The following is a 16,284-nucleotide window of genomic DNA, read 5'->3' as shown; positions in this document are numbered from 1 at the left end:
TTGAGAAAATAGCATTAAAAAAATTATCTGAGCACCTATAGCAATAAATACTTCTTGGAATGTCTATAATATAGACAAGTACTGATTTTCACATATGTATGCGAATGACCTTGTATGACCTTGGCAAAGTCATTTAACCCAGGCCCAGTCTATCTGTATTAGTAGATGGAATTTCCTCCCAAGGAATTCCCTGTGCCAGTGAAATCACAGTCCTGATTTGCCCCTCACCTCACAAAAACAAAACAAAACAACAAACAAACGAACAAACAAAAAACCCCTGTCCTCCCCTCAATACCCATACTAAGTCTTCAGGGAAAAAAAAGAATAAAGCAAAACAGTACAAAATTCCTTCATTGGTAGAGAAGGTAGTATTTGAGATACATGGTGAACAATGATCCTATTGCTAGGAATTCCCCAAAATAATTCTAATGCAGTTTCATGTATAATTAATGTGAGCTATATTTTAAACAGACATAAAAATGAGAACTTGATTTTATATTTAGATATATTTAGAAATCCATTTTTCTTATTCTTTTGATAAAGAAGAGCTACACAAATTGACAAAGATGACAATACATGAGAATAATCAGTGTTTAAGGCATTGAAGGAAAATAGGCATTGTTAGCATAGCTATTTTTGAAACATATTTGGAATTACGTAAAGGAATCAACTAAAATATAAATACCTTTTGACTCTGAGATTCAATTAGTAGGTCTATACTCCTCAGAGGTTATTGATAAAAAGAAAGGCTCTATATAGTTTTAGCAACTCTTTTTTTTGGTAGCAAAGAATTTGAATCAAAATTGATGTCTATCTACTTTGGGTAATGGCTAAAGTAGTTGTAATACATAAATTTCATGGAATATTTCAATGCTATAAAAACCAATGATCATGATAAATAAAGAGAATCATGAGAAAAAACTTACATGAACTAACACAAAGTGAAGTAAGCAGAGTAAAGAAAGAATATACATAATGTCTACAATAATATAGAGAAAACCAACAATAATAATATCATCAAAAATCAATGTTGCAACATTAAAAGAACAAACATGGTCCCAAAGGAAAGATATCATCAGATATCTCTCCCGACTTTTTGCCAAAACTATGAATAAGGTGGCCACAGGTGTGGAGTTTATGTGTGTGTGTGTGGGGGGGTAAAACACAGATAAGTATATATCTCATTTTTGCTGATTTATCTTCCTTTTGCTTAAAAATTACTTGCTACAGGGGATGCTTCTCAAAGAAAAGGAATGGTTGAGACAGAGGGGGAATTTCAGGTATTGATAAGATATCAACATGGCTATTAAAGAAAAAGACCTATAATGTGTCTATCATAGTCACTAGAATTATTTTCCCTGCATTACTCAATTAGGAAATATGTAAATTCCCTTAGTCTAACCAGACATGATGAAAGTTGTGATGACTGCCACTTTAACATCAGTGGTCATCATCACAGGGGCCAGAGGAACCAGCAGAATCCATCTCAGAGAACCATCATGTGCTTCAGGGCTGCCTCAGGCAGGTAAGCATCTTCCAGTGGCCAGACCTCCATTTGCTTCAGTGTAGCTCTGTGGAAGTGCAGAAAAACCTCAGCTGGCCTCAGCACACACTAGACACCAACTCTAGGACCCCATCTCAGCACCAAGTAAGCTGCCAAACACCTACGGCCTCCAGCTGACAGCATCTGAGTCCCTAGGGCACAAAGCTAGTGACTAGACCCCTGAGACCTAGCACAAGAAGCTTGGGACAGTGCCTCCTATGCTCCATCAGGAAAGTCAACTTTAAAAGGCTGGAAATAAGCAAACAACATGAGTAAAAGGTAAAAAGAGCCTTGACCATAGAGAGCTTTTATGGTGACAGGGAAGATCAAAATACAAACTCAGAAGATGACAACATTATCAATATACCTACACCAGAAACCCCGAAGGGGAATATGAATTGATCTCTAGACTAAAAAGCTTTCTTGGAAAAACTCAAGAATGATTTTGAAAGTCAAATAAGAGAGGTAGAAGAAAAATTGGGAAAAGAAATGAGAGGCATGAAAGAGAAAATCAATAGCATGAAAAAGGATAGACAAAATTTTACTGAAGAAAGCAACTCCTTAAAAAGTAGAATTGGCCAAATGGAAAAGGAGATACAAAGGCTAACTGAAGAAAATAATTTCTTAAAAATTAGAATTGGGCAAGTGGAAGATAATGATCCTATGAGACATAAAGAATCAGTCAAACAAAATCAAAAGAATAAAAGAAAAGAAAAGAAAATGTAAAATATCTCATCGGAAAAACAATTGACCTGGAAAATAGATCCAGGTGAGATAATTTAAGAATTATTGTACTTTCTGAAACCATGATCAAAAAAAGAGCCTGGACATCATCTTTCAAGAACTTTTCAAGAAAACTACCCTGATATCCTAGAACCAGAGGGCAAAATAGTCATTTAAAGAATCTACCAATTATCTCCTGAAAAAGATCCCAAACTGAAAATTCCAAGGAATATGGTAACCAAATTCCAGAATTATCAGGTCAAGCAGAAAGAAAGAAACAATTTAAATACAGTGGAATCACAGTCAGGCTCACATTTGACTTAGCAGTTCTTACATTAAAGGACCCAAGGGCCTGGAATATGATATTCCAGAAGGGAAAGGAACTTGAATTACAACCAAGAATCAACTACACAGCAAAACTGAGAATAATCTTTAAGGAGAAAATTGAATTGAATGTTCAATGAAATAGGTGACTTTCAGTCATTCCTGATGAAAAAACCAAAGGTGAACAGAAAATTCTATCTTCAAATACAAGACTGAAGAGAAATATAAAAAGGCAATCAGGAAAGACTATATCATTATTATTGTTATTATTATATAACATTGAACTGTTTACATCCCTACACAGAAAGATGATAGTTGTAACTCTTGAGAACTGTATTTTTACTATGGCATTTAGAAGGGATATACATAGGCAGAGGGTATGGGTATCAGTTGAATTTGATGTGATGATAAAATAATTAATTAATTAATTAAAGGGTGAAAATAGGGATTACACTGGGAGAAGAGGAAAGGTGGAGCCAGAATAGGGAAAATTACATCAGTGGAAGAGACATGAAGACTTGTTACAGAAGAGGGAAAGAAAGGAGGGCAAGCATTGTTTGAAACATAATCTTATTGGATTTGACTCAAACGGAATGACATACACATTCAGCTGGTTATAGAAATATAAGTTGATCTATAGGGAAGTAAGATGAGAAGGGGGAAGAAAAGGGAAGAGGTAGATAGAAGGCAAGGAAGAAGAGAGAAAATAAATATGAGAAAGGGAAAGAAAAGGGAGTGGAACTGATAGAAGGGAGGAGAGATTAAGGGAGGCTGTGGTCAGAAGCAAAACACAGGTGAGGAGAGAAAGGGTAAAAGGAAAGAGAAAAGTCTAAATGAGTGAAATAGGATGGAGACGAGACATAGTTAGTAATCATAACTGTGAATGTCAATGGGTTGGCCTCTCCCATAAAACAGAAGGAGATAGAGTGGATTAAAAACCATCATCTTACACTATGTTGTTTAGAAGAAACAAATCTGAAACAGAGAGAAACACACAGAGCAAAGATAAAAGGCTGGAGCAGAATATATTATGCTTCAGGTGAAGTAAAAAAAAAAAAACAGGGGTAGCAATCTTGATTTCAGACAAAACAAAAGAAAAAATAGATCTAATTAAAATAGATACAGAAGGAAACTACATCTTGCTAAAAGGTACTATAAACAATGAAGTAATATCATTATTAAACATATATGTGTCAAGTAGTATAGCCTCCAAATTCTAGGAGGATGTGTTAAGTGAGTTACAGGAAGAAATAGACAGAAAAATATTCTCGTGGGGGACCTCAACCTCCCCCTCTCAGAACTAGATAAATCTAATCACAAAACAAACAAGAAAGAAGTAAAGGAGGTGAATATAATTTTAGAAGAATTAGATATGGTAGACCTCTGGAGAAAATCAAATGAAGATAGAAAGGAATATACCTTTTTCTCAGTAGTACACAGCACCTACACAAAAATTGACCATGTATTAGGGCATAAAATCCTCAGAATCTAATGCAGGAAGGCAAAAATATTAATTGTGTCCTTTTCAGATCATGATGCAATAACAATTACATGTAATAAAGGGCCATGGAGATAATAAAAGCAATATGAGGATCAAATGAGATAATATTTGGAAAGTGCCTGGCACACAGTAAGCACTACTGTCTACGAATTATCTCTTCTGGTGCACTGCACATACACATTTACCTCTGCTGTTTGCTTCTGCAGGAAACCTATTAGTGTCTTAGTTTCTTCCACATCTGGGGTGAGAAAAGTGTACTCTTGAAAGCTCTCTTATCCTAATGCTTATAAGAACATTCTAATCTTTCATGCATTAGAGGCAATGATTTCTGGTTTCTTTGGAGAGAAACTAGACATATGCACATAACCCCTCCACTGAGCACCAAAGCCCACTCTGTTGGTCACTGGTTCTTCCTCTGAACCAGGAAAATAAGAAGGAAGCCTGAAAGGTACTGTTAATCTATCAACTGACTTTTATAAACTGTGCAGAGAAGCAGGTATTTTGTTGTTGTTGCAGTTGTTTTGTTTTTTTGTTTGTTTTTTTTTTTTGCAGTCACTTATCACAGAAGCAGCTGCAGTCACTGGGAACCAATATTCTGTGACTTCTCATTAAGGTGATACAATAGACAATCAATGTGAAAGATTTCACTGAGATGTAAACAATGAGATTTGACAAGTTACTACATGGTCATACAAAGAGGAAAGGGAAAGATATCTGATATTTTCACCTGGGGTAACTGGAAGGATAACGGTGTCATCAACAGAGAGACAAAAATTAAATGAAAGGGAAGGTTTTTGGGGAAAATACTACCATTATAAATAATGTTCACATGCACAGAGTGTGTCTCAAAAGAAGTCTTAGGGCACTTTTCAACTTTGATAGTTTAAAATTACACAAAGACTTTTGAAACATTCTACTCTTAAGGTTGTAAAAACACTTTATAAGTGACTAGTTTGAGTCTTATAGCATGACTTTGAGGTAGATATCACTATCCTCTTTTAAAGATGAGGCAACTGAGACTCAGAGAAGCTCTATGGCTTGTCCCAAATCTTCTTGACTCTAAGCCAAATGACCTAAAAAGTGTTAACTTTGGCCAAGTTCAGTTTGCAATGCAGATAATATATACAGTACACGTATAGGTATCTAATAGGCACTTGGGGATTCAAGACTAGAGCTCTGAAAAAAAATGGGAGTAGAAATAAAAATTTGAGAAGCATCTGTATAAAAATCATATGCCTTTAGATATGCCTTGGGAGTGAATATGATCATTGAAGGAGCAAATACATAGGCACAAAAGAACATCTTGAATCTAAGCAGGATTTTATCAGCTTAATAATTAAATCAAAAATTGGTAACAATATATCACCACATCTGTTCTTTCATCCGAGGAAAAAAGCAATTCCTATTGCTTTAGGGGAAATTTTCTGATTTAGGGGAGATTTTCTTTCAAGATGCTTCTCACTACAAAGAAACTCATTAGATTGATTGCTAAATCTTTTTCACCCCATTTAAGGATTTAAATTGGGGTGAACTATTTTAAGTTATTCAAAGACATTTGAATTCTAGGTGACTAATTGCTATTCATGCTCACCAGGGCTTAGTCCCTCAGATCCCTTTGGGAAAGTTAGAAACATGACTATCCCATTTTACCTCTCTTTTTTTTCCTTCTGTTTTTCAATTTCTTCAAACAAATATTGGGGAAAGTACTTACTGTCATTATTTGATGATGTACATCAAATGAAGGATCCTCCATTATACAGAATGACATTCTGAGAACTCTACTGATGTAGATACCATGATGTATGTTGCTCCCTCCCCCCACCATAGGTACAATGTTATAATTGGTTATTGTGTTCTGCCCAAGGACTCAATATCAAATAAATCCTAGTGATTGCCAATGATATGCCATAAAAGCAAAGAGAGAGCAATACACTTCAATAATACTTTAAATAGGAAGATTATCTTATAATTCCTATAAAATGGGCATAAATACACTGCACATATTGATTACAAGGGGCCCCAATGCAGTATAAAATGTACAAAACACATAAAACCACAATTTTATTGTACAATATACTGAATGGAAAACTAATCTACTAGTAATAATAAACATTGCCATTTTAATTAACAAGAATTGTGTTTACCTAAGAACTTAGAAGAGCTTTAAGGGGATAATTTGGACAAGCCAGATCTCTGGAAAAAAAATCTGAGCTGATGCTTTATTTTCCACTAGGTAAATATCTTTGTGGAAAACATCAATGCATAAATTATTATGCCAGCTAGCCTGAGCATCACCTCAAAATATTATCAAAAACACAAAAATTGTTGTTAATGAAAATATTGATAAAAATTACTCCACTAAATTCCAATAATTTCTTATCTACTATGAGCAAGTCATTGTGGTAGACACAGGAGGTCCAAGGAAGCAGATGAAATATCCCCTAAATTAAAAGAAATTTTATAATATAGGTGTAGGAATTATAAAGTATATAGCATTGATTAATGTAAATACAATACAAGTAGGAAATTATGGGGACAAATGAGAAATTAGGGAAAATTTTACAAGAAAAATTTGAATAAGAACAGAACATTTTTAACTTGGGGGTATTGTTGTATCAGTGAGAGGGGTCAGGGAAGGCTTAAAGGAGATTATTATGTCTGATCTGAAAACCAAAACAATATAAGGACTCTGAAAAGCAGAAATAAAGAGGGAGTTAATTCCAAGCTTAAGGGATAGCCTATACAAATGATTAAAGGTGAGAGATGGAATGTCAAAAATGAAGAACAACCAATGGAACATTTTGACTGAACAACAAATTTATGAAAAGGAGTAATATGAAATACCTCTGGAAAGATTGAGTGGATACATTTTTTTCGGATTTAATTAAGCAAACAAATTAAGTTTTATAACATTCAAAACAAGATATCTTAGTAGACAACAAGTATATAAAGATAAACAAGAGAAGTTGCTACCCTGGAGTTTATAGTGTATTAGTGGGAGCAGGGGTAGGAGAGATATATAACAAATATACAGATGGATAAATACTAATCCCAATCAAGCAGGAATAAAACTGGAATTAAGGAAGAAATCTTATAGATTTTTAGAATAGGAAGAATGTTGAACTTTAAGTCACAGGAGCTGAATTCAAATCACAACTCTGCTACATTTTATCTATGTGATCTAGGACAAGACAATTACAGGCTTTTTAAGAGGATCAAAGAAGTTAATAGATGTAAAACAATTTGCAAAACTTTAAACATTATATGAATATTAGGTATAATTAGTAGAAAAAGAAGACTAAAATGAAAGGATCAGAAAAAGCAAATTCTTCCTATGCACAATGTTTCCTAGGGCCAAGCAACCCCAGTCATGGATATCAGTTTTGAAATTTCTACACTGCAGGGGAAATTGGAGAGTAGGGTGGTGAGATTAAAAATCGGGATGGAGACTTGGGGCTTTCCACTAGAGATTGGTTTATTTTACAATTAATAAAAGGTTTGGGAAATATAATTAAACTCTGAAAAATAGCTTCTATTGTTCTAACCTGATAAATGAGACAAAATTCTGGCTGTATTCCAATTCAAAAAAAGGAGCAAAGGCCAAGGACTGAACAAAGAAGGGTTTATAAATGTTTTCGTAATTCCTTCCTTTCTTTCCACCCTCCCTTCCTTCCCCTTCCTTTTTTCCTTTTCTTTTTCCCTTGTTTCCTCCCTCCCTTTCACCTTTCTTCCTTTCCTCCATTCTTTCCTTCTTTACTTCTTCCCTCTTTTCCTTTTTTCTTTCATCCCTCCCTCCTTCCCTTCTTTCCTTTCCTTCCTTCCTTTTTTCTTTCTTCTTTTTTCTTTTCTCCCTTTCTCCTTTCCTTCTTTCCTCACTTCTGTCCTCTCTTCCAATTATAAATAATAACGGTTATTAAATATAAATGTGCCAAGCAAGTGAATCTGTGGCTACTTTCAAGTTAAACCAGATCATGTTGCCTGTAACCTTACCAGTTTATAGTTTTTTTGTCATTTCTTCACTATTTTCTTTTTCTTTAGTATTATTTCTTTAAAAAATTTTCAACTTTGGCTCAATTGAATTAAATGAAGAAAATATTTTTTTCACATCAAGGCTAAAGGGGAGTTAACTTTGGAGGCCTAGGTGCATTCATGACAGTACCAGTGACAGTTGACATACAATTCCTTTGAACAGAGATGGGGGGGCAGTAACTGTCGCTATCAGAGACTTGAAAACTCAAGATGGAAAACCAGGTTTCAGCTCTATGAATTGATACTTTCCACTTGAGTCATTCCCTTACAGTATCATTCATAAGATCTTGAAGTATTTAGGAGACCAAAAAAGAATCTGAACTTCAAAAGAAAAAAAGGATAGTTTCCCAGAAACTTTGAGGAAAATAATTTGCAAATATTTTCTTGCAGCTAGATTAGGAGCAAGGTGCTGAGACAAATTTCATAGGATGATAGTATCATATATCTAAAGATGGAAGGCATCATACTGGTCAAGAGCAATCACTTCATTTTATAGTTGAGGAAACTCAGGATGGGCAAGATTAGTAAGAATAATAAATGGTAATAGTAATGGTTAGGTGGTACAGTGGATAGAGTACTTGGCCTAGGGTCAGGAAGACCTGATTTCAGATCCAGATTCAGATATTTACTAGCTCTGTGACCCTGGGCAAATCACTTAACCTCTGTCTGCTTCAGTTTCCTCATCTGTAAAATGAGTATAATAATAGTACCTATTTTTCAAGATGGTTGTGAGGACCAAGTGAGATCATAATTATAAAGTATTTAGTACAGTCCCTGGCACATAGTAGGAACTATATAAATGCTAACTATTATTATTAAGAGTAAGAGCAATGATAGTAATAGTAATGATAATGATAGCAATAATGGTAACTAAAATTTATATGGGGCAGAGCTAAGGTGGTGGAGGGAAACCAGGAAGTTGTCTGAGATTCCCACACCTCCCCCACAGTTTCCCTCAGAAAAAATGTTAAATCAATCCTCTAAATGAATTCTAGAGTGATAAGACCTAAACAAATAGAGTGAGAGAATTTTCCTGCTAAAGATAATGTAAAAGGACATCCGGAAAGGTCAATTTCACTTGGGTAAAAGGGGAGTTCAGTAATAATCCCTGATCCTTGGCACAACAGGCAGGACTAAGCTGGGCCACCTGAGTAAAGTGGGCAAGCTGTTAGCACCTGAGGTACCTGCTTAGAAAGTAAGTGATCTGGCCCTTGGATCCCAGCAAAAGAAGCTTGGGACAGTACTCCATGTGCCCCGGGAGCAGAGCTCAACTGTAAAAGTCACAAAACAGACTAAAAATGAGCAAAAAAAAAAACACAAGAAAAGGGCTAACTGCAGAAAGCTACAATGGGGATAGGGAAGATCAAAATGTAAACTCAGAAGAGGACAACAGTGTCAAAAAAAAGCACATGTGAAGACTCAAATGGGAAGATGAAATAGTCTCAAGCCCAAAAAGCCTTCTACAAAGATCTGAAAAAGGATTTTAAAAGTCAAATAAGAGAGGTAAAAGCAAAATTGGGGGGGATGAGAGTTATGAAAGAGAGAGTTAAAAACATGGAAAAGAAAGGACATAAATTGACTAAAGAAAACAATTCCTTAAAAAAATACAATTGGCTTAATGAAAAAAAAATCCCACTGAATACAACTCTTTAAAAGGTAGAATTGGCCAAATAGAAAAGGAAGTACAAAAGCCAACTGAGGAAAATATTTTTTTGGGGGCTAGGCAATGGGGTTAAGTGACTTGCCCAGGGTCACACAGCTAATGAGTGTTATGTATCTGAGGACAGATTTGAACTCAGGTCCTCCTGACTCCAGGGCCAGTGCTCTATCCACTGTGCCACCTAGCTGCCCCAAAATAACTCTTTAAAAATTAGAGTTGGGCAAGTGGAAGCTAATGATTCTGTGAGATATCAAGAATTAGTCAGACAATATCAAAAGAATGAAGAAACAAAAGAACATGTTAAATACCTCATTGGAAAAACAACTGACCTCAAAAATAGAACAAGGAGAGATAATTTAAGAATTATTTGCACTATTTTAAAACTATGCTTAAAAAAAAAAAAAAGAAAGAGCATGGAGGCAGAGCCATGATGGTGGAATAGGCAGGGACTCATCTGAGCTCTCTCCCAAACCTTTCCAAATACCTTCATGAAATCACTCTAAGTAAATTCTAGAGCAGAAGAACCCATAAAAAGATGGAATGAAACAAATCTCCAGCCCAAGACAACTTGGAACGTGAGGAGGAAAGGTCTGTTGTACCAGAGTGAGAGAAGAGCACAGAACAGCACAGGCCATGACAGCACAGAATGGTCCTAAGAAACCTTGAGCAGGTCTCAGAGTTACTGAACCAATGCCACCACTGGTAGTTTCCAGATCTCTTGACCAACAGACACCAGAGACAACTTAGAAAGTCAACAGAAAAGGTCTGTCACACCTGGGTGAGAGGGAAGCAGGCTGCAGCAGCACAGCCCTGGCCCCAGCAAATGAGGAATAGGCCTTGGCAATGACTAAATCAGCAGCAGCAGTGGCAGTGGCTTCTTCCAGAGTTCTCAACCCACAGAATGTAAGTGGGCAGAAAAGCTGGTCAGAAGGAGATTACAGGGATCTTTTTGCTAGCACTGAGGAATCATTCTGTTGCTTTACCTACATTCAGATCTGGGTCCTAGTCCAGAGTGGTAGTCCTAGGGCAATATGAAATATCTGGGAATCTCCTTGGCAAGACAAATCCAGGAACTATATGAACACAATTACAAAACTCTTTCCACACAAGTAAAATCAGATCTAAATAACTAGAAAATTATCAATTGCTCAAAGGCAGGCTGGGCTAATAAAATAAAAATGATAATTCTTCCTAAGTTAATTCACTTGTTCATTGCCATGCCAATTAAACTATGATAAAAATTATTTTATAAAGCTAGAAAAAAATAATAACAAAAGACATCAGCTTCTGGGATAAGACCTCAGTATTTGAGAAAAATTGCTGGAAAAATGGAAAATAGTATAGCAGAAATTAGGCATAGACCAACATCTTATACAATTTGCCAAGACCAACATGTTACACAATTTGTCAAAATGGGTACATGATGTAGACATAAAGGGAGATCAGGAGAACAAAGAATAGCTTACCTGTCAGATCTATGGAGAAGAGAAGAATTTATGACTAAACAAGTGAGAACATTAGGAAATGCAAAATGGAACTTTTTTCTCTTTTTCTTTTCTTTATTTATTTTAGTTTTCAATATTTACTTTCATAAGATTTAAAGTGCTAAATTTTCTCCCCCTCTCTCCACTGCCACCTCCCCAAAATGGCATGCATTCTGATATAGACTAGACATGTACAATGATATTGAACATATTTCCACATTAATCATGTTGTAAAGAAAAATTAGAAGGGAAAAGGGAAAAAAAACACACACAAAAAAAGAAGAAACAAAAAGGGGGGAGAGAGAAAGAGAGAGACAGAGAGAGAGAGACAGACACACACACACACACACAGAGGGAGGGAGAGAGAGGGGGAGAGACAGAGAGAGACAGAGAGAAAGACATAGAATAGTATGCTTTGATCTGCATTCAGACTCTATAGTTACTTCTCTGGATGTGGATAGTATTTTCCATTATGAGTCATTTGGAATTGTCTTAAATCCTTGTATTCCTGAGAAGAGTTAAGTCTATCAAAGTTGGTCATCACACAATATAGCTGTTACTGTGTACAATGTTCTCCCGGTTCTGCTCATTTCACTGATCATCAGTTCATATAAGTCTTTACAGGTTTTTTTTTTTAAGTTCACCTGCTCATCCTTTCTTAAGGAACAATAGTATTCCATTATATTCATATATCACAACTTGTTCAGCCATTCCCCAGCTATAGGCATCCTCTCCATTTCCAATTCTTGGCCACCATAAAAAGAGATGCTATAACTATTTTTGTATATGTGGGTCCTTTCCTCATTTTTATGATCTTTTTGGGATACAACCCTAGAAGTGCTATTACTGGATCAAAGGGTATGCACATTTTTATAGCCTTTTGGGTGCAGTTCCAAATTGCTCTCCAGAATGTTTGGATCAGTTTACAACTCCACTAACATTGCATTAATGTTCCAATTTTCCCACATCTTCTCCAACATTTATCATTTTCCTGTTTTGTCATGTTAGCCAATCTGATAGGTATTACGTGATGACTCAGAGTGGTTTTAATATGCATTTCTCTAATCAATCGTGATTTATAACATTTTTTCATATGACTATAGATGGCTTTAATTTCTTGATCTGAAAACTCTCTGTTCATATCCTTTGACCATTTATCAATTGGGGAATGACTTGTATTCTTATAAATTTGACTCAGTTCTCTATATATTTTAGAAATGAGGCCTTTATGAGAGACATTGGTTGTAAAAATTGTTTCCCAATCTTTTACTTTACTTTTAATCTTGGGTGCATTGGCTTTGTTTGTGCAAAAGTCAATTTAATGCAATCAAAATTATCCATTTTCCATTTCATAATGTTCTCTATCTCTTGTTTGGTCATAAATTCTTCCACTCTCTATAGAACTGATGGGTAAAATATTTCTTCTTATTTGCTTATAGTATCACCCTTTATGTCTACATCATGTACCCATTTTAACCTTATCTTGGTATACAGTGTAAGATGTTGGTCTATGCCTAGTTTCTGTCATAGTATTTTCCAATTTTTTCCAACAGACTTTGGCAAACAATGAGTTCTTATCCCAGAAGCTGGAGTCTTTGGGTATAACAAACAGTACATTACTACAGTCATTGACTACTGTGTCTTGTGTACTTAACCTATTCCATTGATCCACCACTCTTTTTCTTAACCAGTATCATCAAAGAGATCATAAAAAAAAGGAAAAGGACCCACATGTGCAAAAATACTTATAGAAGTTTTTATGGTGGCCAAGAATTGGAAATTGAGAGGATGCCCATCATTTGTGGAATGCATAACAAGTTGTGGGCTATGAATGTAATGGAATACTATTGTGCTATAAGACATGATGAGCAGACATGTTTCAGAAAAACCTGGAAAGACTTACATGAACTGACGCTGAGTGAAGTAAGCAGGACCAGGAGAACATTGTATACAATAACAGCAACATTATACAATGATCAACTTGGATAGACTTGTCTCCTCAACAATGCAATAATCTAAGGCAATTCCAAAAGACTCCAAATGGAAAATGCTATCTACATCCAGAGAAAGAACTATGGACTCTGTATGCAGATGAAAGTATACTATTTCCATGTTTCTTTTTTTCTTTTTCTAGTTTTTTCTTCTTTTATTTTGATACTTATTTGAATACATGACTTATGTGGAAATATAGTTAATATGATTGTACATGTATAATCTATATCAGATTGCTTGCCATCTTGGGGAGAGAGGAAGGAAAGGGAGGGAAAGAGAAAAAAAGTTGGGACCTCAAAATCTTATAAAAATTAATGTTAAAACATTCTTTACATGTAATTGGAAAATGCACTATTTAAAAAAACTATTTGATACTGGCTAAGAAATAGAATGGTGGATCAGTCCAATAGGTTAGTAACACAAGACACAGAAGTGAATGACTATAGTAATCTACTGCTTGATAAACCCAAAGACTCCAGCTTCTAAGATAAGAACTCACTATCTGACAACATTGTTGGGAAAACTGGAAAATATCATGGCAGAAACTAAGCAAAGACCAACATCTCATACCATATAGTAAGAATGATACATGATTTAGACATAAAGGGAGATATCATAAGCAAACTGGGAGAGTAAGGAAAAGTTTAACTGTCATATCTATGGAGAAGGAAAGAATTTATGGCCAAAGAGATAAAGAACATTATTAAATGCAAAATGGATAATTTTGATTACATTAAATTAAAAAGATGAAATCATATGTCTAAAGCAGGGGTAGGAAACCTGTGAAATCCCTTTGTTCTGTGAAGTTTGGGATAAGATTAGAAGGACAACAGATTGCTGGGAAATAATATTACAGCCATTGTTTCTGGCTAAGAGAAATGAGTCAATTTTTTTAAGAATATAAATCACTCCTCAATTGATAAATGGTCAAAAGATATGAACAGGCTGTTTTAAATTAAACAAATTAAAGCTACCTATAGTCATATGAAAAATTGCTCTAAATCACTATTGATTTCAGAAATTCAAATCAAACAACTCTGAGGCACCACATCACACCTATCAGATTGGTTAATATGACAAAACAGGAAAATGATAAATGTTGGAAAAGATGTGGGAAAGTTGGAACACTAATGCATCATTGGTGGAGTTGTGAACTGATCCAACCATTCTGGAGAACAATTTGGAACTATGCCCAAAGAGTTATAAAATTGGCATATCCTTTGATCCAGCAATACCACTACCAGGTGTGTATCTCAAAGAGATCAGATAAAAAGGAAAAGGACCCATATGTACAAAAATATTCACAGTAGCTCTTTTTGTGGTGGCAAAGATTTGGAAATTGAGGAGATGCCCATCAATTGTGGAATGATTAAACAAGCATTGGTGTATGAATGTAATAGAATACTATTATGTAATAAGAAATAAGGAACAAGCAGATTTCAGAAAAACCTGGAAAGACTTATAGGTACTGATGCAAAGTGAAATGAGCAGAACCAGGAGAACACTGTGCATAGTAATAGAAACACTGTACAATGTCCAACTTTGGTAGACTTAGCTCTTCTCATCAACCCAATGATCCAAGACAATTCCAAAAGACTCATGATGGAAAATTTTCCAAAAATGAGTGTTGAAAATTACCTTTACATATAATTAGAAAAATATTATTATTTGGAAAAAAATTAAAAGTGAAAAAATAAAAATTAAATCCATATAGTTCTTTAAGTTTTGAAAAATGTTTTACATATATTAACTTATTTGATCTTCAAAGCAACCCCATGAGTCACTTGCCAAAGGTAACAGAGGTAGAAAATGGCAGAGTTGTGATTTGAATTCAGTTCTTGTGATTTAATGTTTTTTTCAGAATTTGTATTATTTTTAATTAATGGATTAAAACAAATGATTACACATGAAACGACAAACTCATCATGTATAACTTGTTATTCCATTTAAATATACAAAAAATTAAGTCTATATTAAATTTATCATGTAAATTTCTTTTTTTCTTCCCCCCACCCTGTAGATGGCTACCATTATATGCAAATACATACATATACATATATATACATATATACATATTTATTCACATGCACACATATGTAAAAATATTCTGTACCTACTTCTATTTATCAGTTCTTTCCCTATGTACAAATAGTGTCTTTATTTGTTCTTTACAGTTAATTTGTGTATTTATAATAGTCAGAAATAACTTATTCACTCGAAGTTTTACCCTAACAATCTATGAGATTTCTTCAATCATTCTCTCCTATTGGATTGGGATTCTGATATACTTTAGTTGTTCCAAGCTCCACTCTAGCGTTATTGAATTGTGTGTAAGTATTGAACGTCAGCCACTCAGTCAATAAGCATTTATCAAGAACTCACTATGTGCTAGGCACTGTTTTAAGAACTAGCAATACACATAAGAAAAAGACAGTCCCTGCCTTCAAGGGGTTACAATCTCAGGGTAGAGGAAGGGTAACACACACAAAAGACTACTGAAAACCAAAGGTGGGGGAGGTGAAGGTCAGATCAAACCTCCCCAATGAGTCAGTGGTTTCCCTCCCTCTCCTTTTCACCAATATTTTCCCAATTACTTTATAATTTTTCTGGTTTCATGCCAAAAGCCTGAAAAACACTTACTCTTTTTGAGAATACTTTGGACAATCATAAGCCAAAAACTTCAGTATCCACACTAATAAAAATATCTGTGGTAAATGAGGAAAGATTTGCCTAAATCCAGACTAGAAAAAGCAGTCTATAAACAGTCTTTAGTTCTCCTGTGGAAGCACTGGACTTTACAATGCAGGAAATTAGTTAGGAAATGCACATCTTAATTTATACATTGAGAAACATTCAAAGTTTTCATTTAAATTGATGGTTTTAATATACACTGATAGGATAAGCTTCATGTAGGGATTTTTTTTTTTGATGAGTGCAGATGACTAGTCTTTTGAGAGTCTCTGCTAAATTGGATGATTATTCCTTGGTGGGGAAAATGTGTGATTATAGAGCTTTATCATGTAGGAAG

Source organism: Vombatus ursinus, unplaced genomic scaffold (genome assembly GCF_900497805.2).
Source record: "Vombatus ursinus unplaced genomic scaffold, bare-nosed wombat genome assembly UNPS02000582.1, whole genome shotgun sequence".
NCBI lineage: Eukaryota > Metazoa > Chordata > Mammalia > Diprotodontia > Vombatidae > Vombatus > Vombatus ursinus.
This window is presented reverse-complemented; position numbering follows the sequence as displayed.